Raw genomic sequence first — 26,899 nt, forward strand, 5'->3', positions numbered from 1 at the left:
GCTGATTCAGCTATTCTTAGGCAAGCTGGATGGTAGCTTCCCCTCCTAAAGTCTTCAGGTCCCCTCCAAAGAAGCTGGGATGATCTCTCCCTTAGGAGGCTAGTGTGAGCCTGTGACAAGATCCCAAGACTGCATCCAGTACCTAGCAGGCCACAGTGACAGCAATCGTGGTTCATCTTCTCCCTTGCTCTTTTTCAAGGCTGCCCGCCCACCTTCTAGGAATTTATAATTATATTTCTTAAAACTATTTTACATTAACAAAGCACTGCTAACTGTGGACCCTCCAAGGGAAAGATGCCATGAAAACTTTTCTAGGTTTCCCAGCTTCTTATTTCCTGAACAAAGCACTGAAAAAATAGAAGGCATTAGCCTCATAGTCTTTACTAATTGAGCCAGTCTTCCTTACTTGCAGAAAAAGTCACATACCACAAGGTCAGCAACCTATCTCTTTAGGAAGAGAACTGCATCAGGTATTCCCTGGCCCCTGATCACACTGTGTTCTGTAAATCCAAGACCCAGGACAAAGGCCACCTCCTGCAGCATCTCATCTCATCATCTTGGTCTCTCAATACCAAAAGTAGTAAAGGAGGAGGGCTCAATTATACAAAATTACTGTACTTAACAGAAACCCTCTCCCAGTAAATCCATTATTAACCCTCAGGTCAATCCTTATAATGTTAATGATTCAGAGGAAACAGACATTCCTTGCAGACTTCAATTACTATGACATTATTAAAAATAATCTTGAAAAAATCAACATAATCTGGGCCTTTATGAGTATAGCTAGTGCCACTGCATTACACGTGAAATTCTTTTTAAAAATAAGAATAAACACCCAAGGAGTGAAATGAGAGACATACCCAATCAAGGTCCATGAGCTACTGCTCTGTACTTATGGTGCCCTATTAGGGTTCCAATAAAACAGTATTGAGGGCCTTCTGACTCTCTGCTATTTAATTTTGATTCTCTGCTGTTTAAAAAGGGTAGAGCCAGGCAAAGTGGCTCACACTTACAATCTCAGCACTTTCTGAGCCCAAAGCAGGAGAATTTCTTGAGCCCAGGAGTTTGAGACCAGCCTAGGCAACATAGCAAGATCCTGTATCTACAAAAAACTTTTTTTAAAAAATTAGCCAGGAGTGGTAGCAGGTACCTGTGATCCCAGCTGAGGTGGGAGGATCACTTGAGCTCAGGCAATCAAGGCTACAGAGAGCTATGATCACACTACTGCACTCCAGCCTGGTCATTGGGCAAAAGACATCCTGTCTTTAAAAAATAAAATAATAAAATAAGTTTTAAAATAAATTAAATTAAATTAAAATTTTTTAAATGGTAAAAGAAACTGATTCTACCCATGATCCTTCTGGATAAGCTAACTGCCAAGAAAGTCTTCGCCTCTGGCAAGAATTTTACCAAGTCCAACTGCAAACACTTATTATCCATTGCTGACCGAAGTTCTAATCAAATTACTAGCAAGAAATAGAAAAACAAATCGCTGCCTAATAAATTTTTTATAAACAAATAATTATTTGTGTCCATGAAGGAAAAGTAAACTGAAACAAGTAAAAAAAAATAAGAAGAAGAAAATACATCTACACGAGGCTACTTTGCTATTGCCCAGGCAGCTCACATTCCCTCCCTGAGAAATTTCATGAGCAGGCCAATATCAATTTCAATAGTTAAGACTTTAAGAGAATGCATTGGTCATTAAGAAAAGACAAAGGCTGAAGACTCAGAAGTATATGAACTAAGGAAAGCAAATTGGAATCTAGATACAATTTAAGCAAAGCCTGGCACCTTTTCCATTTCCTGCAGTGAGTGCTGCTGTATCTGGGAGGTTGGCACATGGAGAGTGGCACCACACAGTGTCCAGCACATCACAATACTTGAGTACACTTACAGAATAATATAGTAATATATAATAGCATGATAGTAACATCTGCTGTATATTTAATGCATACTATGTGTCAGGCATGTACTTAATACATATCTAATGTGCATATATAAACACATATATATAATAGATATAAAAGTCCATATGTGGGTATAAAATCAATATTTATATATAGAAATCTTATGAATGTATAAATACACACACATACATGCACACATACATATAATCTCATTTAATCCTTAAAATCACTCCGAGGCAAATGGTATCCTCATTTTGCAGGTAAGAAACATAGCAGTTTAGAAGGTTAAGTAAATTTCATATGGTCACAGTCAGGAAGTAAGCAACTGCACCCGGATCTGTCCTATCTGTTTCAGAATTTGGGCTCTTACACATCACCAAAGAAGGTTCTCACAACAACTGAAGATCAACAAAGGAAAATTAGAATCTACCACGACGTATCTTGTAGAAGTTCTCACCACAAGGTCAGCCACCTACTCTCTTTAACTAGAAAGAGAATTGCATCAGGTATTCCCTAGCCCCTGACCACACTGTGTTCTGTAAATCCAGGACCCAGGACAAAGGCCACCTCCTGCAGGGTTGTGTCCCTTCTTCTAGGCAAACTGAAGAAACTCCTGAAACTACCTGGAATTAGCTTTGTAACAAAGGATACTAGAGTACTGTAGTATACAAGGTAACCCAACCACCACAGGTTTTCCGGATAATTGAGGAATCAAAGTCTAAGCAGCCCTCCTTTTGTGAGGGGAAGGGTGGTAAAGTGGTAAATCATCTCCACCTGCTGCTTGTTCGCTAACATTCTCATTCATTTGCCAACACCTAAAAAATTCACAATTCCCTGCTTGTGAAATGACAGAATTCGCCACTTCAAATGTGCTCTGCAGTGTTCTAAAGGTATCTTCAGTTGTTACAGGAAGGGAGGTGGGAGACAGATGGGGGGAAGAAGGGAGAGAGAGAGGAAAGGGGTGATGAGAGCAACCCGTCCACCCCAGCAGCTCCACAATCATCTGTTTTGTACCCTGGGTTTTTGCATAAGAATGTATTTGAAGAACAATTTTCATTGCTAAAATTATGACTCTATGAGCTTGCCAAAATAAATAGGAAACACTGTACTGCAAAGATGCCTAGTTGCTTGATTTTGTAAAAACTAAATACACATAAATTGTGAATGCCTATCAGTTAGAAAAATATCCTTTTTTATTTACATAAGTAGTGAAATAAATTACAGGACTTGTTTCATCTCCATTATTTAAAACAGAACACAAATCAGGGTTTTTAACACCAAGAGAGAACCCTCCAGAAGACCTGGCATCCCTAGACCAGCTTTCCTCTCAGAACTTTCTGTCCCTATTATCACTGTTGCACCAGGATAAACATTCTATGTACTTTGAAAGGGCTGGCCCAAGTCACATGATCATCTCAATAGCTGCAGAAAAAGCATCTAACAAAATTCTACATAATGTTTTAAATTTCACCATAAAAACTATCAAATTAAGTATAACTTACCCCAACACAATAAAGGTCATATATGAAAAGCCCCTAGCTAAAAATCACACTCAATGGAAAACAACTCAAAGCTTTTCCTCTAAGATTTGGAACATGCAAGAATGTCCCACACTCACTACTTCTATTCAATATACTGGAAGTCTCAGCCAAATAAATGAGTCAAGAAAAAGATATAAAAGGTATCCAATGTAAAAGTATCTGTTTGCAGATTACAAAATCTTATATGTAGAAAACCCTGAAGATCTCACCAAAAAACTGTTGGAATAATGAATTCAATACAAAAACCAAGTTGTACTTCTGTACACCAACAAAACAATCCAAAAAGGGAATGAAGAGAACAACTCATTTACAATAGCGCCAAAAAGAATGAAATATTTAGAAATAAACCTAACCTAGGAGATAACAGATTTGAATACAAAACTATAAAACTTTGCTCATAAATGTAAAGACTTCCTGTGTTCATTGATAGGAAGAATTAATATTGCTAAAATGTCTATACTACCCAAAGAAATTTACAAGTTCATTGCAATCCTGATCAAATTCCCAAAGATAATTTTTTACAGGAATGAAAAAATCCTAAAATTTGTATGGAACCACAAAAGACCCCAAATAGCCAAAACAATTTTGAGCAAGAAAAACAAAGAACAAAGCTGGAAATATCACACTTCCTGATTTCAAAATATATTACAAAGCTACAGCAATCAAAACATTATGGTACTGGCATAAAGATGAACATACAGATCAACAGAACAAAATAGGCGAGAAATAAACCCATGTACATATGGCCAATTGATCTTCAAGAATGGTGCCAAGAACACACAATAGGGCAAGGATAGTCTCTTCAATAAAGGATGCTGGTAAAACTGGATATCCACCTCCAAAAGAATGGAATTGAACCATGTCTTACATCATACACAAAAATTTACTCAAAATGGATTAAGGATTTGAACATAAGATCTGAAACTATACAATTCTTAGAAGAAAACATAGTAATGAAGCTTCTTGACATTAGATTTGGCAATGATTCCTTAGATATAACACCAAAAGCACAGGTAAGAAAAGAAAAAATAGATATGGTTTTATACAACAAAGAAAACAATCAACAGAGTGAAAAGGCTATGGAATGGGGAAAACATTTACAAACTTTATATCTGAAAAAACATTAATATCTATAACATATAAAAAACTCAAAAACTCAATGGCAAATAAAAACAACAAAATTTTAAAATGGGCCTTGAATAGACATGTCTCCAAAGAAGACATCCAAATAGCCAAGTGGTTTATGACAAAACACTCAACATAACTAATCATCAGAAAAATGCAAATCAAAACCACCAGGAGAAATCACCGCACACGTGTGAAAACGGCTACTGTTTAAAACGGAAAAGATAACAAGTGCTAGTGAGGTCAGGGAAAGTTGGAACCCTTGCACCCTACTGGTGGGAATGTAAATTGCAGAAAAGATAGAGATTTCTCAAAAAGTTTAAAACTAACTACCACATGAACCAGCGATCCCACTTGTGGATATATATCCAAAAAAACTGAAATCAGGATCTTGAGAAGATACCTGCATGCTCATGTTTATCACAGCATTATTCACAACAGCCAGGATATAGAAACAACACAAATGTCCATCAACAGATCGACGGATAAAGAAATGTGATACTGTAGGAAGATGTTGAATGTTCCCAACACAAAGAAATGACAAATGTTTCATGTGATGAATATGCTAATTACCCTGATCTGATTACAACACATTATATTGTATTGAAATCTCACTATGTATCCCATAAGTATGTATAATTATTATATGCCAATTAAAAGGATAAAAATTTTAAAAAGAGAATGTGGTATATACATATACCAAAGTATACTCAGCCTTAAAAAAGAAGAAAATACTACCATGTGAAAGAACACGGATAGACCTGAAATTCATTATATTAAGTTAAATAAGTCAGAAAAAGACAAATACTACATGATTACCAGGAAATGGGGATGGATACAGGCAACTGTTGTTCTATAGATATGAAGTTACAGTTAAACAAAATGAGTAAGTTCCAGGGACCTGCTGAACATAGTGCCTATAGTTAACAATAAGACATTGTGCACTTAAAAATTTAAGAAGGTATATCTGGGCCAGGCACAGATATACACTTGTATTACCACCCCCATTTCCTGGTAATCATGTAGTATTTGTCCTTCTCTGACTGACTTATTTAACTTAATATAATGAATTTCAGGTCTATCCATGTTGTTTCACATGGTAGAATTGTCTTCCTTTTTTAAGGCTCACACCTGTAATCCCAATGCTTTAGAAGGCTTCAGTGGGTGTATCACTTGAGGCTAGGAGTTCGAGACCAGCTGGGAAACCTAGCAAGACCCCATCTCTATAAAATAAAAAAATTAGCCAGGTGTGGTAGTACACACCTGCAGTTACTTGGAAAGGTAAGGCAGGAGGATCCCTTGATCCCAGGAGTTCGAGGCTGCAGTGAGCTGTGATCGCACCACTGGGCAACAGCAAGACACTGTCTCAAAAAAACAAATAAACTTTAAAAAGAGGGTATATCTCACATTAAGTGCTCTTACCCCCATCACCCTCCCCGCCCAACACGTAAAGGACACGGGAAAACTTTTGGAGGTGATGGATATGTTTATTATCTTGACTGTGGTGGTGGTAATACAAGTATATACATATGTCTAAACTCATCAAATTGTATACATTAATTATGTTCAGGTTTTTGTATACAAATTATACCTCAATAAGGCTAGGGAAAAAACAAAAGCAAGGAAGCTATGGCCCAAGTATAAACAAAAACATTTCTAAAACCTTCTGAAAGGCTTTTTAATTTCCACAGAAAATCAAAAGAGAAATAAAGCAAAGAAGTGTAACTGTTCATGTCAATACATGTTTCTGACCTTCCCAGAGGTGTTTTACTCCCAGAGCCCTAGCCCCATTAGGGCTGAGCTATGTCCACTACAGCACCCACCTCAGAGGCATCTGCCTTGCCTCTTCCTCTCCCTCTGGCATCACTTCCCATGTTAGAGGGAGTGGGACCTGCAGGCACTTTCCCAGCAAGAGCTAAGCAGGAGATGGAAACCACATCAATCCCCTGACACTCTCACTTGACCCCGACTTCTGATCCATGAGGTACCCACTGAGAAGAGAGATAATGGATGTGCTGAGGCAGCTTAACCTGCAGGTGAGACTCAACTTCTTTAAACGCAATGGCCAGTTCATCCTCATTATAGACCCAAGAGTAAATCTCTCAAATAATGTCATACTGCGACCTCCACATAAGGTGTCATATACTGAGGTCTCTTGTGAAAAGCCAGCAACCTCTGAAGCCCCTCATCGAGTACACTAGTCTGAGTCACCCTTGTCCTCACTCTTCCTCCCAGCAGCCACCACAGCTGCCACTGGAGGAGCACGCCCCTTTTGGCAGAATAGTCAAATTCCATAAATGCCACCCTTTATTCTCATCCCCCTCCAAAAGCAGGGGCAGTCCCATCATAGAGAGAATATTTCATTCACTCTCTGTCTGAAGAACAATTTTTCCCATAGAAAAGCTGGGTACTTGAATTCTCAACCAGATGAGGGGTCTATTCATGACAATCTCAAATGACTAATGACAAGGCTGTTGTCTGTCTCATAATAGCTCACAAATTTTTTGAATCAGATAATCATCTATGTCATAAATGCAACCTTTCATTTCCTGAAAGCACTTTTGATGTCATCCATTGCACCACAATGTATGTACATAAGCTTCTGTCGATAGAAGTGTATTAAATAATCCAAATTATAATTACCACATACCAAGTGCCAACACCATGGTGACAAAGGAAAAGAATGTTAAACAATGGTTGTCCTATGGGCAAATAATCTAAATCCACTTGGAAACTATGTATTTGGCTCCTTGTTGACTCTTTTATCGTGTCATCTATAAATACTACATAGAGTTGGGACTTTAAGCCCTGGGAGTGAACTAGTTCTAGGCAAGATCAGAAACTGGTAGTTTCTGCAAAGAACAGTGATAGTTCTCTCTTTTATAAAGAAGGTTTCATTTCTTTGGCTGGCCCTCAGAATGCAGAGGTGTCTTTCGGAAGACTCAGGCTGCTTCTGTTAAGCTAGGGGTAACTTGCTCAGGCTGGAGCTTTAAAAGTGCACTGTGGCAGAGGCAGCAACTGTGATGATCAACAGGGATGACATAGCTCAGGAAAACCCAGGCTGGGTGTTGGTCAGTTAATTTGTCATCTTCTGCAGATTTCCCTCTTAGCAATAAAATCCCCTGGTCTAGGCCGGGCATGGTGGCTCATGCCTGTAATCCCAGCACTTTGGGAGGTCAAGGTGGGTGGATCACAAGGTCAGGAGATCAAAACCATCCTGGTCAACATGGTAAAACACAGTCTCTACTAAAAATACAAAAGAATTAGCTGGGCATGGTGGTGTATGCCTGTAGTCCCAGCTACTTGGGAGGCTGAAGCAGGAGAATTGCTTGAACCCAGGAGGCGGAGATTGCAGTGAGCCGAGATTATGCTACTGAACTACAATCTGGATGACAGTACAAGACTGTCTTAAAAAAAAAAAAAAAAAAACCCTGGTCTATGTCTTCTAAGTAATGGACATAGATCCTATGGTTCATTTCACTACCACATACATTAGGAAACAAGAAGAAAGATTTGGAGAGCATGTGGAAGACACAGAGCAAGTATAGAGAAATGGGGGAGTAGTTAATTAAACAAAAAAAAAAAGGTCCCTTTCCTAATGTGCAAGAATTCATAATTTATTTATATTTAGTCTTTTTAAGAAACCCAACAAACAACCAGGCATCTCTGCAGTGCCATCCTTCCTCTTAATTTTAATGCAACCTCAAAATAATACATAAAATTACCCCTAGATTGTTTGTGGCTTTACTAACAAGAGAGAAAGGAACTTTCTATATTTAGGAAACCTCTGAATCTGATTTCCTCAAAGGTTCATAGAGTAATAACAGGCCAATGCTTTTAAGTGGAAAGCAATTTCTCTGTTTTGCACACAGCCCTGCACATCCAAGAGGAAGTATCTTGGGCAAGCTTCCATAGCAATCAGCATGAAAGCAGAGAGGCTTTTCTTTCCTTTCCCAGTGGTGAAGTTACAGCTATTAAAGGGCTGCTACTGCACAGAGCTGCAAAGCTTGTGAAGGGGACTTCTGTTATCTAATCAGTGCCAGGACCAGAAATGACCATCTTGGTTACTATGCAATGACTAAGGCATTCATCTGAGGGGCTGTGCTTCAGTGAGCTACAGGGAAGGATGGATATTTGACAGAGGATACCTCTAACGTTCAGAAAAGACAAGAAGCAACTGAGCATATCACCACAAAAAGCAGATCATGAAGTAATACAAGGTCTAACTGACCTACAGTAAAAGAACCACTCTGCTTTCCTAAAACTGCTTAATTTTTGCAGAGACCTGCTATCAGAAAAGCTAACAATAGCATTTTACCTATTCTCTGATGGACTGAGCTTGAATGCTTTTTTGAAGTATTTACGAGGGATCAAAATCACAAAGACTGCCCACTCCCTTTGCTGTTTTTATGTCCAGTCTCTTTAGCCTGCAGGAATGCCCTCTGTGGGTGGTAAAGGACAAATGGCATTAAAGCCTATTAATTCAGTTTTTCATGTAAGAAGACTTAATGTCAGCTGGATTTTAATCTAAGGATTATATGCTTACCCTTGGAAATTCCTTTCAGAAACATCAATAAGGATTTTTTCTATAATTCTTATTTTTTATTACAAGGCCCAATTATCATTTATACATTTATTGGTATTTTAGCACCTGAAATAATAGCTCTTAGTGAGAAAAAAAGGCAGCTGCTGCAGAGTTAACAAGAAAGCCACGATCTCTGCTGAGACCATCTAAATATATACCATGCCTTAAAAAATAAAAGAACACCAAGCTAATGCTCACCACTGCAGGTATGTGGCTGAGCAAATGCCAAGGCTGCAAATTCTGACCTGGATTTTTTCTTAAAGACTTCTATATTGACTTTCAGTTAAAGACAGTGGATGAACACACATATTCAGCTTCTCTCCATCCTAAAACCCCAATACAATAAGATTATTTCGTTTTAAATGCCTAAATCTACAAGGACAAAGATAATAGGAGCAAAGATGAAAAGATTAAGCTTTTTAAAGCTGGAAATCTGATAGAAGATAGCAACTAAATTAGGTCCAAAGAAGCCAAATCTTCCCATTTGTGAAGCCTCATTCTTAATCATGAATGGACATTCAAAGATCATAAAGAAAATATCTAACATGAAAAACACATAGGAAAAAAGCAACTTGAAAGAAATAAAAATTATGCAAAAAAAGATTAAAAAATAATCATTAACTCCTAAGAGACCTGAGAGAAAACACTGTCATGAAATAGTAGGATTCTATACAACAAAAACAATCAGAGAATTTTTTAAAACTGTCTAAAATAATTTAAAAACTACGATAGACATGAAAAATTGAATAGAAGGGTTATAAGGTAAACATAGGAAATATCCTAAGAATACAGCTGAAAAGCAGATGTGTGAAAGCAGAATAAAAGGTAAGGCAGTCATAGGACAATAAGTCAACATCTAACAGAATTCCTGAAGGAAAGAACAGAGAAAACAGAGGGGAAAATTCAATAACGACTAAAAATTAAGGATGAAAGTTTCTAAGAAATGAAAATAGACCCCACCAAGGAATATTATGAAATTTTGGAACACTGAAAATAAAGAGAAGAACTAAAAACCCAAGAGAAAAAAGTAAGAAAAACAAAGTCACCTACAAAGGACTGGAAATCAGCCAGTCTTAGCCTTCTCACCATCAACACTAGATACTAAAAGATAATGAGCAATGCCTTTACCATTCTGAAGCTCAGTGATTTCCAATCTAGAATTCTATCCCCATCCACACTATAAATTAAATGTGAATGTGACATTCTCAAAAATATAACAACTCAAAACTCTTACCTCCCATGTGCAATTTGCTAGGATGCTTCCAGAAAATGTGCTCCACTCAAATACAGGAGAAAACCAAGAAAGGAAAATGGGATGAGGGAAATTGGGAATCCAACACATAAGCAAGATACAAGGAATTCCCAGAAAGGTATTGAAGAGAGGATCCCAAGATGTGCACAGCAGACCTAGAAAGCAAGTAGTCTGGAATGAAGCAAAGTATAAGACTCCAGGTAATATTTCTCCAAGATGCAATTGATAAGATGGCTGATATGGCTTAAAGTATTAAGAAGAAATTCACAGGGGAAGATAGTTTACGTTTAAAGTAGTGGTTTAACCACTAGAAAACTTTTAAAATACAATTACTAAATCCAAGGAAAACACTATTTGTGTGTGTGAAGAAATTTTAACCGAACTATACTATATTACACAACACACTGTGAATCCTGATTATACACTATAAACACCAGATAAGAAATGGGGAAGGAGGAAGAGAAATAAGCATAACAGAAACTTAAATCTTTCCTAGGATGCCTTGTGGAACTACGGAATCCTTTAAAAAACAAAGGTGTATGACTGTAACAAAAACAAAACCCGAAATTTAAAAAGTGACAATGATTACAATCTACATCCAATATTTCTTTTCTCTTTTTTTTTTTTTTTTTTTGAGACAGAGTCTCACTCCGTCACCAGGCACCAGGCTGGAGTGCAGTGGCACAACCTCAGCTCACTGCAACTTCCACCTCCCAGGTTCAAGCAATTATCCTGCCTCAGCCTCCTGAGTAGCTGGGACTACAGACGTATACCACCACGCCCAGCTAATTTTTTTGTATTTTTAGTAGAGACGGGGGTTTCACCATGTTGGCCTGGATGGTCTCGATCTCTTGACCTCGTGATCTGCCCACCTTGGCCTCCCAAAGTGCTGGGATTACAGAATATTTCTTTATTATACCACTTGACAACTTACAAATTACTTTCACAAGTGTCTCAAGATTTCACATTTACCACAGCTCTACAAGTTAAAGTCCCCCCCAGCTTCCCGATCCCCACTTAGAGAGACAAGGGAATCACCTCAAGGAAATTAAGTAACTCGATCAAAGTGACAGAAGGTGTCAGACGCAGGACTAGAAAGAGCAGGTCACGCACAAGTGTTTGGGATTTACAATATGATTGATATTAATGATATGAGTTGGTGACTATAGGGAGATGAGCCAAATCGAGTTTTGGAGTTCAATGGCTCTCAAACTTCAGCATGCCTAAGAATCACTTGGAGTTTCACCTACACAAAGTATGTGAAGTAGTCAAGTTCATGAAAACAAAAAGTAGAATGGTTCCTACCAGGGGTTATGGAAGGGAAAGGAGAGTTGTTTAATGAGTTTTCATGGGTATGGAGTTTCAGATTTGCAAGGTGAAAAAGTTCTGGAGATCTGCTGCACAACAGTGTGAACATACTTAACACCACTGAAATGTACACTTGAAAAGAGTTAAGAAGGCTAATGTTATGTTGTGTGTTTTTACTATAATTTTTTTTAAAAAAGAGTCACCTGGAAGACTTGTTAAAATACACTGATCACTGCACCCCACCCCCAGAGTTTCAATTCAGTAGGTGTGGGTGGAGCCTGAGAATTTCCTCTTCTAATAAGTTACCTGATACTGCCATACCAGGGACCAAATTTTAAGAGCTATTGCTCTAATTCAGAAACACCCTGAGACCCCAAACCGAGTAAATAAGAATGTAAGGGGTTGGGAGTTACGGAACTGCACATGCCGTGCTTTTAAAATCCCTCTTGGTGATTCTAATGTGCAGCCAATGGTAGAGACTATGGTCTGGACACTGGCCATACCAGTCGACAGTACAGTGTCTGTGATGCTAAGAGCAGACCTGTGCCACTCAGCCATATCCTGAGGCCACAGGTTATACCTCAATTTCCTCATCTATAAAATAATGATCACAGAGGCGTGGAGAATATACAATAGGATCATCAACAAAAGAACTCAGAGTGGTACCTATCACATAATGAATAATAATGTCATTGCTTTTGTTGCTGACAGTACAGGAAATAAGGTTGACCTTGTTTTCTCAGATGTAAGATGTGGTCAGGTTAAAGCAATGAGGAAACTATTAATATTCAATCCCTGACTACACAGCAAGGCAAAAGACTCCCGAGGAGCTAAGAACAGAATAAGTAGGATTACATCTAAGAACCTATTATGATTTCCACAAGTATTTGGCAAACTTAGGATCATTTCTCCAGAATTAGTAGCTAATCCCTTTACTCTCTGAATAGGTGTTGTCATTGTAAAGCCAGGTGTGGGAATCAATACTCAGACACCACATCCTCCCTCTAAAGAAATAACAAAAACAATGAGATGTCTCCAGACAGAAGGTTATGTAGGACTCACAGGTGAACTTCTTGAAGATATCTATATGGTAAACAATTTCTTGTCAAAAGAAATTGAAAAAAAGACAAAGCCATGAGCCATTTATGAAAATCTTGAGATTCCCACATCCCAGGCACAGTGGCTGTCAGTGAGGAAACAGCAACTACAGGGCAGAACCTGTCCTGCAGTGAAGCAGCAGCCCTGGCCCTCCAGCAAGCTTTGAATGCTGAAGGGCAAGCACCATTTTTCCTCAAAAGCACTGCAGAGAGCACCAAAATTGTGTTTTCTGCTATTTTTTTCCTTGCCAAAATTGTGTTTTCTGCTGTGTTTTTCCTTGCTTTCATAGCTGTACAGCTTGGGAGTGTATCAGAGATTACCCACAAATTGTTTAAGCTTCCAATGTCCTCAGTCCACAGTAAACAATACAAAGAAATCACTGTTGTTCTCAGAAACCAACAAGACCCTCGCTAGATGTCTGGGCCATAACAACATCTGAGTCTGGAGAAAAAGTCTCCTTCATTAAGTGATTTGAATAATTTCCCACAAAACACTCTCAACAATTATGGGAAAATATTAGTAATGAAGCAAATGGCATCTATTTGCAGACAGAACTGGCTAGCAGTCATGAGAGCAGCACTCTGCAGTGGTCCAAACCTCTCAGAGTCAGTAATTCTGTCCTCACACTACATTGGCAGGTTCAAATCACCTCCTGACCACAAAAAGCTTCGTCTCCTCTGAAGCTCAGAATATTGGATCAGATGAAACCATCAGCAAACATTTCCCAAGAGTCCCCACCCTGGATATGGCTGACTGTCCCAAGCATGTGCCTGGCAGAATGGAAAAATTTCCTCTTAGGAATGTTCCCTTAAATGTTTTTGGGGGCACCCTTCCTGTGGGAAGCTAAAGAGCAGCATTCAAGTGGAATATACAGAAACACTGCCTTTCCTGTACACACAGGTACTTCCATAATGCAGGCCTATTTTCTAGTGTTTTTTTTCCCCCTCTCTGCTTCCTTGATTTACTACCCCAAATGTCCCACAATCATAACACAGAGGCAAGTGTGGGGATAGGAAAGAAGTCAGGTCCTAACCAGTGTTGACCCTTACAGGTCATGTGAGTCTGAACTTTCTTGTCTGAAAAATGAAGAGGACACTCGCTCCTCTGCCATCAGGGCTGTTTTAAAGGTTAACAGTAATAACTAGGGATAGAGAGGCCAGCATGCGTGAGGCACTGCTCTAAGTGCCCTGCAAATGTCCATTAATTTGGTTCTTCTCAGAACCCTTTTAGGTAAATACCTTTATCCCCATTGCACATTGGAGAAAACTGAGATACAAAGAGGATAATGGGTCAAAAGTTCATGCAAGCTAATAACTGAATCTGGTCTAGCCCTAGAATCCATGTTCTTAATCACTTCTTTATCCTGCCTCCCCAATACATCCTAAAGATGAAACAAGAATATACCTGAAAATGCTTTTCAAACCATTAAAAGATACATTAATAATTACTATTATAATAGTGTACCTCCCAGCACCCCCCAACTCACTTGGTAACTGCCCTGATTCACCTATGGAGAGAACCATTCCCAGCTGTCATCAATTTATGTTTCCTCTTCAGCAGAAGATGTGCTGACCTCAGGCCCTGGGGTGAAACACATGATCTGGCTATCCAATCAGAACATGCCAATATCCCTGGCCACAGCTACTGGTCCAGCACGAGGCACATGACTCATCATGATCAGGAAGGTTGTTTGTAATTAAGCAAACCTGAAGCCGCTGGAAGTCTCCATTCGGAGCCCAAAAACACGTAGCCAAGATGAATCTTCATGACATCATTTTGATCCTCAGTCTAGCCCCTCCTGAAGGCAGATCTAGTCCTTAGATTTGCAATTACTTAAGCCCATAAATTTTTTCACTCAAGATAGATTAAGAATTGGGTTTTCTGTCACTTGCAACCAAGGCACTCTGGTCTATCAACGTATATTTACCTATACTTCAGTAATATCCCTTCTCTAAAAATAAAATTTGAGGACGAATAAAGTAAATTTTAATTGGTTAGTCTTGACAAAGCAACACTTCTGAAGCTGGACTTCCTGACAAGACAACTCCACATTATGTAGAACAGACTTCATTTTTTCCAATACCACAGAACAAGGGATTTGGCCTATCAAAATCAAAAGAACTAAGCCTACAGTTTCCAGTTCTGTAAGAAAACAACTGTGATATTTATTTTCTCAGCTTCTCAATTCTCATTTTTCCTCTAAACAACTATTCATATTCATTACTAATAAGAACAGGATTGAATTTTTTTTTTTTAGATGAAGTCTCACACTGTTGCCTGAGCTGGAGTGCAATGACCTGATCTTGGCTCATTGCAACCTCCGCCTCCCAGGTTCAAGTAATGCTCCCACCTCAGCCTCTCAAGTACCTGGGATTACAGGTGCCCACCACCGCACCTGACTAATTTTTTGTATTTTTAGTAGAGATGGGGTTTCACTGTTTTGGCCAGGCTGATCTCAAACTCCTGACCTTATGATCCTCCCTCCTCAGCCTCCCAAACTGCTGTGATTACAGGCGTGAGCCACTGCATCAGCTGGATTGAATTCTTTAAAACATTTTAAATGCAAAAAGAAGACATGAATGAATATAAATAATTTCTTCCTCCTAAAGAAGATCGGCTGGGCTCAGTGATTTAACACCTGTAATCCCAGCACTTTAGGAGGCCAAGGTAGGCAGATCACGAGTTCAGGAGTTCAAGACCAGCCTGGCCAATATAGTTTCACTAAAAATACAAAAAATTAGCTATCTCTGCTAAAAATACAAAAAATTAGCCGTGCATGGTGGCAGGTACCTGTAATCCCAGCTACTCAGAGGCTGAGGCAGGACAATTACTTGAACCCGGGAGATGGAGGCTGCAGTGAGCAGAGATCGCACCACTGCACTCTAGCCTCGGCAATAGTGTGAGACTCTAACTCAAAAAAAAAAAAAAGTCAACGATCAACTACACTTAACTTTATTAATTCTGGCAACAAAACAACCCAGTTTGGAGTTTTCATTACATTCATTAAGCTATTCATTATATCAGTTCACATTCCTTCCCTGAGGTTTCTTCAGGAGCCTAAGATTTCAGAGGAAAGCACTGGGGGTCACCCAGGTCACTGCCTCAAAAGGTGACAAATAGCATCCCATTTGATGTCTGATGTCTCCCAAATCGATGTGTAAGTCTGAACAGGGCTTCCCGCATTTCACATCTTTGAATTACTGCACGTAGCTAAATAACTGCAACTACAACACCCAAACAAATACTCACTTCCTAAAAGACTTCTCAGGCTGAAAGAAGGCAATGATGCAGGCATTGTGGTTTAAAATGGCTCACTGACATGGTTTGATTTGCTTCCTTTTCATTGGTCTGAGGACAGTTTAGGGGTGGTGAAAGAGCAGTCACTCACAGCCCCAGTGTCCACCCATAATATATATATGAGCACATGTGAAAATACTGTACCGGTTTAAAAGATGTTAAAAACAAGTTTCAAATTCCTTAATGTAAAATAATACTTCTATATTTTCTGTGTTCATTACATTGTACCTATATCCTCCTATTAAGAAAAAAAACTTTTATGACTTTGATAAGCAAACAGATAAGCACACAGAGATAGGTTAATTTGTTATGCCGCATTCCAAACTTTATTATCTTTGTTGGCTATTGTTTCTATTGAGGTTTATTATTAAAGTAGTGCAAGACTGGTGGTCTGCTTGGTTTGCTTTGGTAAGCACTTCAAAACTCATCAGCCCTTCTCCAGACATGGCTGCCTTCAAACAATCTGGCATTAACATATGTAAACAATTAAGACCTTTAAGACTATAGTAATTGTGAAAAAACCTCATTACATACTCATCATTACTGAAGCAAAAATAAAATTATGTAGAGTATTTATCAAATTTATAGAGTTAATAAAGATAGCCAACATAATAGTTTTAAATTGAGGATTTTTAGTTCTATTTCCATATTCCATATTCTAAAAGCAGCCATGCTCAGAATAAGCCCCATGTGGTTGGTGCACACAGAAATGCGCTTCCTGAATAACTAGAAAAGCTGACAGGGGATGCCACTATAACACAATGTCATATTTTTGATTTGCATAAAGCATAATCATAGAATGGAATTTCAAATTCATAGGAGACTCTTTTACTATACTTGATCTTAGCCAAAAGGACAAGAAGTGATAAAGGAGCCTCTTTTAAACTCCTTAAGACGAAGAACCATATCTGATTATCACCATTATATATCTGAAATACAATAGGCATTCTGTCAATAAATATTGGATGAATACATGAATGAGAACATTAACATAAAATTTAATGGGCTCAGGTTATTACATGACTAGATTATGATTACTATGTCCTTGCTTTTATAAAGTAAAGCAGGAGCTGAGAAACTTTTTTATAAAGGCTAGATGGTAAATATTTTAGGCTTTGTAGGCCATATGGTCACTGTTGCAACTACTCAACCCTGGTCTCTTTTGCAACTATTCAACTCTGCAGTTACAGCAAAATATGTAAACAAATGAGCATAATTTGCAAATAAAACTTTATTTACAAAAACAGAATTTGCCCATAAAAACACCCAAATACCCTGAGGAGCACTTTCTTACTATATAATGAAGATTCTACTCCCCAAAGCTTGGAAAGTGGTAGACTTGCTAAATTGAGGTGGACAGGGTTTGTTCGGTTGATATTTGGGCAGAGGATATACACTCGCTCTCCACCACACTCATCACTCCTTATGAGCAACCCCATTCGTTTGAGTCATGTTACCAGCCTGGCCCACCCATGTAAGCCTCTGAACGCTACAGTACAACTGGCTTCCAGGGATGTGGCCCATAGCCATACCTGTGAATTGATAACTACACTACAGGCTCCTCAAGGGCAAGCCCACAATGTTCAACTCTTTGACCCTTACCTAACACTTAATATCAACATCTAATGAACTTTAAATATTCATCAGTTGCCTGTTGTTTGATATGTTCTGCACAGTCTCCTTGGAGGAGCTGTAGAGAGAGTAATAATAACAAAGAAGAGGACGTAGAAAGCATGCACCAGTAGGGAACAACGTGAGAAAGGACATGGTGAGTCACAGGAAGAGCAGCAGGAATCAGTACAGGACTGATGAAACCACACCCAATTCTCCCAAGCATGTCTCGATCTTCTCACTGCTGTCTGGATTCCTCCCTCATATCACAGCACAAGCTGGGCACAAGCTGGTGCTACCTCCCCTATAACCATTATGAGGAGAAAACCCTAATTCCCATTTCCTCTGGAGGGTGCCCCAGATGGGTAACCCCAAACAATTACCCACATCTAGTAAAATAAATAAACAGTTCTCCCACAATGAAATGCTCGATAGCAATGAAAATGAGCAATCAATAACTAAACTATATGCAAAAATATGCAGGAATCTATTATATTTTTGAATGAGAGATGCCAGACACAAAAGAGTACAATCTGCATTATATATTATACACACACACACATACATACAAACACACACACACAAAGAGAAGACACATGCAAAACTAATTTATGCTGCTAGAAGTCAAGAGAGTAGTCATCCATGTCATCCACGGAGCAGGGTACAGTTGGCCCATGAACAACACTGGTTTGAAGTGTAAGGGGCCGCTTAAAGGCAGATTTTTTTCAATAAACACATTAGAAAATTTTTTGGAGATTTGCAACAATTTGAGAAAACTCACAGATAAACCACATAGCCTAGAAATAGCAAAAAAAAAAAAAACAAAATTAGGAAATGTGAGGTATGTTGTGAATGCTTAAAATATATGTCATTATTCATTAAGTCAGTAAGGCTTGCAGTCAACAGGAGGCTACTGGTAGGCACATTTTGAGGGAAACAAAATTAGACTTGGATTTTCAACTGCACCCCTAACTTCCAAATTATTTAAGAGTCAACTGCAGTATCTAAAAGGAAACAGGAGACTGCGTTAGTCATGTTCTATTTCTTAATGTGGGTGCTGGTTACATGGATGTGTTCAATCTGTGAAATTATATCGAGATATACACTTACAATATATCTATTTTCTACATGTATCTTCTACTTCAGTAGAAAGTTTTTAATAATTACCCCCCATCTCAGTGGTCTACGGTCAGAAAGGGCTCCATATGTCTTCCCTTCATTCATCCCTCAAAGCCCCCTTTACCTCACGTGGAGCCCCATTTGCTCATCATCTTTTCAAAGCATAACCATAAAGAAACCAAAGAATAAAAAAGAAAACTCAATTATTCTGAGCTACCCATGATTCCAGACCCAACTCCTTCTGAATGTCAGTATCTTTTGAAGAACCTTTACTGCCATCACTGACCTTTTGTTCTAAATCAGAAATTAGAGTATAAGAAGCCACTGCTGCCCTAAATGGCTCACTTAAATAGACTTCTTTTAAAATATGCTCTAAATGAGTAAACTTACAGACACAAATGTCTGTAAAGCAATGCTTAGATACACAGGGACCACTTGAGGAAGATACGATAAATAGTAACTGAGAATGGAAGGCAGACCAGTTGACAGCCATCTTGCAAGAACCACAGATAACTGATTTTGTAATTGGCTATAATGTGTAATGATCTACAACTGTAATCATAGCTGACATATCTCTGAGATTTTAAGTAAAGTTTCAATACAGGTGGTCAAATGATGAGGCTGGGAATCATTTTTAATCTCTCGAATGTGATTTTAATATATTAACCTCTATTTCACAGTACCACATATTCTTCCCACATTCTCCTACAAGTTTAGGTTTAAAAAAATCAACTGAGACCTTTGACTACATTAGAGCACAGAGACTGGTCTACTTTTATTTATTTATTTATTTATTTATTTGTTTGTTTGTTTGTTTATTTTTGAGACAGGGTCTCACTCTATCACCCAGACTGGAGTACAGAGGTATGATCTCGGCTCACCACAACCTCCACCTCCCCGGCAAGCAATTCTCCTGCCTCAGCCTCCTGAGTAGCTGGGATTACAGGCATGTGCCACTACTGCTCAGCTAATTTTTGTATTTTTAGTAGAGATGGGGTTTCACCATGTTGGCCAGGCTGGTGTTGAACTCTGAACCTCAAATGATCCACCCACCTCGGCCTCCCAAAGTGCTGGGCTTACAAGCATGAGCGCCACGCCCAGCCCTGGTCTACTTGTGAATCCCAATCAGAGAGAAGGTGAGGCTGGCGATCAGATACACTGGCCTAACCATGAAACATCAGCCACGGCAGGGACAGGTAGATGACAGGAAATGAAGAAAGCACAGTAATTTCTCTCTCGGGGCATATGCATAGTACAAGTTCCATGCCTTTATATTCAGATGTTACTCATATCAAATTCATATTACTTATCTGTTCATTAAATAAATCACTCTATGTGTGCATATATATGTATGTATACACACACACACATATATATATTGTGTCACACATATGTGTGTGTGTGTGTGTGTTTGTATACATACACAGCCATACACTCACACAGAGAGAGAGAGAGACTGGGACTCACTCTGTCACCCAGCCTGGAATATAGTGGCATAATCATAGCTCACTGCATCCTCCAACTCCCAGGCTCAAATGAGCCTCCCACTTCAACCTCTCAAGTAGCCAGGACTATAGGCATGTGCCATCACGACTGGCCGATTTACTGATTTTTTTGTAGAGACAGAGTCTTGCTATTAAAAATGGTTTTGGGTTTTTTGGGGAAAGGGGTTATTTTTGAGACAGGGTCTTGTCTGTCACTTAGGTTAGAGTGCAGTGACTCATCATGGCTCACTGCAGCCTCAACTTCTTGGGCTTAAGCGATCCTCCTACCTCAGCCTGCCAAATAGTTGGGACCACAGGTGCACACCATGCCCAACTAATCTTTTTGCATTTTTTTTAGAGATGGGTCTCATCTTGGTACCTAGGCTGATTTTGAACTCCTGGGCTCCAGAGATCCCCTTGCCTCAGCCTCCCAAAGTGCTGGGATTATAGGTGTAAGCCACCATGCCTGACCTAAAAGTGTTTTTAATCTGACTTTATTTCTATCAACAATGAAGGGATCATAACTTTAGTTACCTGTTACACTTTAGTACAGGTAATTTTAGTTATTTGTTACACTTTAGTATAAAACTATAAATTTAATTAAATGGTTCTGTGTCACACAGTTCTAAGATGTCTTTCAGGGAGGATATCCTTAGTTTTAAGAGCTGCATCCCAAGAATTTACAAAAAAAAGTCATGTCTGCAACTTACTGCCACATGTTTCATCTAAAAAATGTACAAACCTATATATACACCAAAAAATGTAGCAAAATGCTATAACTGTTAAAGCTAAGTTGCAGATATGCAGGAACTCATTGTACATTCTCTTGACTCTCTTCAATATGGTTGAAAATGTTTTACAATAAAAAGCTGCATAGAAATATTTACTAACCTTTCAAGTGATGGCTGTCTTCTTTCTCCTGATCAAAAATGAATGACAAAATATGCCCACAGGCCCATTTAGGGATCATACATGCTGTCTTCACGCTGCAAGAATAAGCAAAGCAACATGCATGTTATCACCAATGATTTTTACTATTAATATTATTTCAGTTGAGAACATGTTCTTAATATATGATAAGCCTCTAAATTAAAATAATTCTACAATTTTTAAAAAGTGAAAAAATAAAAACCCCATCACATACTGAATGTGAGAAACAACTATCAGCCGCACCCGCTCTAGAAAATTCTGGAATAAAGGAATTCCTCTGAAAGTTACTTTTTTGTTCTCCAACTTTACTGCAGTATGATTGACAAATTAAAAATTACATATATTTAAAGTGTACAATCTGATAATTTTATATATGTATACATTGTAAAATGACCGCTACAAACTAAAGAACACAACTGTCACTTCACACAATTCTCTTTTCTTTGAGGGGTTTTCTGGTAAAAACCAGAAAACTTGCTGGACAAATTCTAAAAGAGCTGTACACTGTAGTTACCATTTTTGTGTGTGTGGTAAGAACACATGAGGTCTACTTTCTTAGCAAATTCAGATATACATTATTATTCCCTATAGTCACCATGCTATACATTAGATCTTCATATTATAGCTCAAGGTTTGCCTCAGTTTCTGTTGAATCACAGCAATTTCAGGGCAGTGATGTAGCCCAAACATCTGGAGCTTCAATAACTTTAGCTTTACTCTGACCGTGGATTTCCAAGACCACACTTAGAAAGTATCAATGTACCCACCTAGAACCACACAGGAATTGCTGAACATCCTCGAATCCTTTCCAGCAAAGGTATTCAGATCCAATCTACAATACACTCAGCTACAATACCCACAAGTTTACAGCAAAATGGTATCGTGACCTGAAAGTCATATTCCTATTGCCACCACTATACCGTCCATTTTGGCATTACCCATCATATTTGATCCTCTCCACAGCCCTGTGAGGTAAGCAGGGTTTACAGATCCCATTTTTCCATAGAAGGCAGCTAAGTTTCACAGATGATATCTGACAAGGATATTCAACTAGAAAGCACCAGAGCTGAAACTCCTATTTGTCTTCTGACCCCAAACTCTGGGTTTGTCTCACTACACAGGTCACCTCCACCCTCCTGCCCCCAAATGTGATGCTTTCCTTAAAACCAATCCCACAGCTAAATGGCCAAACAACACATCACATGAGGGAGGCAGCTGAGTGCTGCAGTGTGCCCCCTGAAAACATATATTCACAATCTTTCTTAATAGTACCATTAATACTATAATCATTATTACCAATTACTACAATTACTCTTAGTAATTATATTTCACTTGTACACACAACAAAAGTTAATGTATTTTAGTCATTTATATATGTATATGCACTTTTTTCCCCTTCTTCCTCAAAAGAGCACACTGCTGGCAAATGGGAGGAAAACAGGCATCACACTGCATCCCTAGTGATTTTTATCCTCGCCAAAATGAAAGGCAGTTATCATTTGCTGTTGAGGATTTTCCTTTCATTTTTATAAAATGCAAAATACACTAGAATATAATGCCACAGACACAGCTCCACAAATAAAGATGGAAGCAGTATTAAAACTACAGTTGGGGAAAATGTGATGTCTGCGCATGATGCGACTTGGCCCTTCATCTGCTAATCACCTAAATTCTGTGCACACAGAGGGTTAGCAGTGTCAATGACTAACATGCAAAGTACTGGTATACAAAAGCCTGAAGATAGCTAGTCAGGAACCCCATGCACCTGGCTCTCAGGCTTGTCTCCTCCATCTTTTATCCGCATTAAAAATGGAGGGAACTTCTTCTGGCTGCTTCCTCACCTGAGGGCTGCAACACCTGTTCACAAGGATGTTGGGATCCACAAAGGGGAGATGGTGTGACTCACTGCCTCACAACCCAGAGCACTTGGACCCCCATATATATTCATGAAGAAGTTATGCTAAGAGCTAAACAAAGCTAAAGAAAAATAAACATGATATAGCTTCCAGAAACATCAATGTTACTCAAAAATTTTGGTGAGGGAAGGTTAAGCAAATGAATCAATCATTTAAAAGCTGTTAATATTAAAAACAAGTCTAAATTATGGATTAGAATATCATTGTTGCATGGATTTTTAAGCTAAGACCCTGCCCTTGCTTGCCCAGGTCATTTCCCACAATGCTCTTAGATATGGATGTGAGGAGCAAGGGGTGGACCCTCTTTCCCTTCTCATTGAAGATGGTCTTGGGAAAAAGTGTGAGGCTGGAACAGATTTTAATATCACAATAGTCCTTGATCTGGAGAATTCTCTTCAAAATCAAGAGTCTCAGACTGTTGCCAGATCTAGGTGCAGGTAGAATGAAGTCCAGGCACATATAATCCCATCTCCATACCACAGATCCCGGAGCAAGTATTACTGAAGTTCCTTTCCTCATGGCCCTTCCCACCCACTCCCTTACCTCAGGCACGTTCCTGTCAGGTAAGCTTAGGCTGCTCAGATACTCAGCTACATCACTAATATTTCTTCAACCCCCGTACTGATTGGTAACACATTCAGTATTTATAAATTTTTCATTTAAGTGGATGTCTGCACTATTACTAAAGAAAAATGGGCTCACCAATTTAACTGGTCTCTAAAAACTGTTTACTGTGAAATATACTATATTTAAAAGTGCATAACTGTGGTAGCCAGCCTCCAAAATGGCCCGTAATGATACCTGCCTCCCAAGTATTCATGCAGTTATGTAGTCCCCTCCCACACTGAACAGGGCTGCATGTGGGAACCACTACAATATTGCTGAAATGCTAGTGTGAGACTGCAAAAGTCCAAAGACTGCAACTTCCATCTCTGTTTTGGGAGGGAAGACAGCAGTCCTGTTATGAGGACACACTCAAGAAGCTCTGCAGAGATAACTGTGGGAAAGAACTGAGGCCTCCTGCCAACAACCAGCAAGGAACTGAGGCCTCCTGGCAGCAGCCCTGTGAGTGAGCCATCTTGGAAGCAGATCCTTCAGCCTCAGTCAAGCCTTCAGATAGATGGTGGCAGCTTCAGTTGACATCTTGACTGCAACCTCATGAGTGACTGCAAGTCAGAACCACCAGCTTAGCTGCTCCCAAATTCCTGGGAGCCTCAGTCAAGCCTTCAGCCTCAGTCAAGCCTTCAGATAGATGGTGGCAGCTTCAGTTGACATCTTGACTGCAACCTCATGAGTGACTGCAAGTCAGAAACACCAGCTTAGCTGCTCCCAAATTCCTGGGAGCCTCAGTCAAGCCTTCAGCCTCAGTCAAGCCTTCAGATAGATGGTGGCAGCTTCAGTTGACATCTTGACTGCAACCTCATGAGTGACTGCAAGTCAGAACCACCAGCTTAGCTGCTCCCAAATTCCTGGCCTACTCATGGAAACTATGTGAGATGACAAATGTGTATTATTATTTTAAAGTGCTAAGCCTTGAGGTTTGTTTTGCAGTGATAACTAACCTAACAACATGTATAGGCATAAAGAATAAGAAAATAAATCACATGTACCTAACACTAGTTGCTGTTTGAATTTTGTTTTTCTTTTTTTGGAAGCCGTGTGTGTATGTGTCTCTCCTAATTGCAGGTCTCCCAATCATCCTTCATCACCACTTCTACCACCAAGATTCACCACTAGCCTGAATTTTGAATCAATCATTCCTTGGCTCCTCTTCATGGTTTTGTCATATGTGCTATCGATATGTTGTTGTGGTTTGCTGATTCTAAGCCTAATATAAATGAAACAATACTGTATGGGCTCTTCTAAAACTTGCCTCTTAAGATTTTGAGATTCATCCCTGTTGACTCACGTGGCTGTAGTTCATTCATTTTGTCACTCTCATTGTGTGAACATGCCCACAATTTACTGCTCTGTTCTGCTGTTGAGGACTCTCTAGGGACTTTTCAGTTTTCTGCTACTTTGAATAATGCTGCCATTTACATTCTACTGCTTGTTCCCTGGTACATGCAGGCAAGAATTTCTCCAGGGTATATACCTAGGAGAGGAGAGCTGGGCTATGGATTGCACATGTTCAGTTCCTCTAAGTAAAGCCAAATTGTTTTCCAAAGTGGTTGTGTACAATTGACTCTTTAGCCGCCTTTCCAGTCTCTCTCCAAATAAGAGGCATGCTTGTTTTGCTAATTACCAGGAAAGCTTTCAACCAACAAAAGGGAAAGCTTTCCCTATTTGCAGTATCACTACAGCAAATAAATAGTACTCCAAAGCAGTGACCTAGACAGCTGGAACATATTAGTCACAGGACATCAGTACACACTTTAGAATAATGATGCAAACCCAGCCAACACCACACACTGCCTGTGGGTATAAGTCAAATTTGATTTCTAGACATACAGTAAATTCAAAGGCTGTTTTCTTCCTGGTGGGCCCACCTGACTGCTATCATCTTGAAGGGGAAAAAGAGTACTTCACATGCAACCCAGCCAAATTCAAGATTAAAACAGGAGAATCAAATCATTTCTGTGAAATAATGAAGTGTGTATGTGAGTTTTTTAAACAGGCAGTTCGTTATGTTTTTAAATATTTTTACCTATAAAATTGTTGCTCACTACACCTGATTTTATTTATAGTAATGCTATAAAAATTTTTCAATTATTTTCTCTACAAAAAGCTGTCCTTTACAGATTTAGTTAATCCAATTTATTAAATGAAAATACTAATTTTTACAATTTAATCTGCATTTCTAGGAAAAATGTGATAGCAAATGTTTTTATCAGCATGAAATACAAATAATGAGAAATTCAATTTGAGTAGGAAGGAAAGCAGAAATATTATAAATTTAAAAGAGACTTATATGTCATGGGAAGAAACAATGGCAGTAGATGATAAATGTAAGTTCATTTCAACTCAACCTGACAGTTCTCATCTCTTTAAAATCATTTATCCCTACATGGTAGAAACTGTTATTTATTCCCATCTTGTAGATGGAAGAAACTGAGGTACAAGAAGGAATTCCATTATGCACAGTCACACAGCTGACAAGTGGGAGAAAAAGGATTTAAATCCAAGCAGTTTATTCCAGATCCCATATTCTTAACCACCGCTCTGGACAGCTTCTTCAGTCTCCCAAGACGAGTCAGGAGGCCCTACAATGGTGACAATAGTAGCTGCCAGTTAATAAGCATCTACAATATCCTAAGCACTTATTAAGTACTCTACTATGTTCTTTTTTTTTTTTTTTTTTTTGAGACAGAGTCCCACTCTGTCACCCAGGCTGGAATGCAATGGCACAATCTTGGCTCACTGCAACCTCTACCTCCCAGGGTTCAAGCAATTCTCCTCTCTCGGCCTCCTGAGTTGCTGGGACTACAGGTACATGTCACCATGCTCAGCTAAATTTTTTATATTTTTAGCAGAGATAGGGTTTCACCATATTGGTCAGGCTGGTCTCAAACTCCTGACCTCAGGTAATCCATTTGCCTTGGCCTCCCAACATGCTGAGAAAATATGCCTACTGTGTGATTTCTAATTCTCTCCACATCTCTACCAGGTATTATTCCCATTTTAAAGCTGAAGAATCACAGGCTCTGAGAGTTTAAGTAACATGGCCAAAATCGCATAGGCAGTAAAATAAAATGGTGGAACCACCACTTGAACCTCATTGTT

General features: G+C 39.0%; 1 protein-coding gene and 1 non-coding gene across 8 annotated transcripts in view; both read right to left on the reverse strand.

Annotated features, from left to right (window-relative positions):
* The window catches only part of SGMS1 (sphingomyelin synthase 1), a 334,608-nt gene that overhangs the window by 277,407 nt on the left and 30,302 nt on the right, over window positions 1–26,899 (reverse strand). For 3 of the 7 annotated variants that reach the window (XM_054243062.2, XM_078345956.1, XM_078345955.1), the window contains exon 2: window positions 21,222–21,316. The exons of the other annotated variants lie outside the window; for them this stretch is intronic. The gene's annotated coding sequence lies outside the window, so the exon portion shown is untranslated. The remainder of the gene's footprint in view (window positions 1–21,221; window positions 21,317–26,899) is intronic. 7 annotated transcript variants of the gene reach the window in all.
* Window positions 21,707–21,767, reverse strand: LOC118146548 (U7 small nuclear RNA). The gene has a single exon (XR_004732404.1). It is a non-coding gene; the product is annotated as a U7 small nuclear RNA (small nuclear RNA).

The sequence above is a fragment of the Callithrix jacchus genome, chromosome 12 (assembly GCF_049354715.1).
Source record: "Callithrix jacchus isolate 240 chromosome 12, calJac240_pri, whole genome shotgun sequence".
NCBI lineage: Eukaryota > Metazoa > Chordata > Mammalia > Primates > Cebidae > Callithrix > Callithrix jacchus.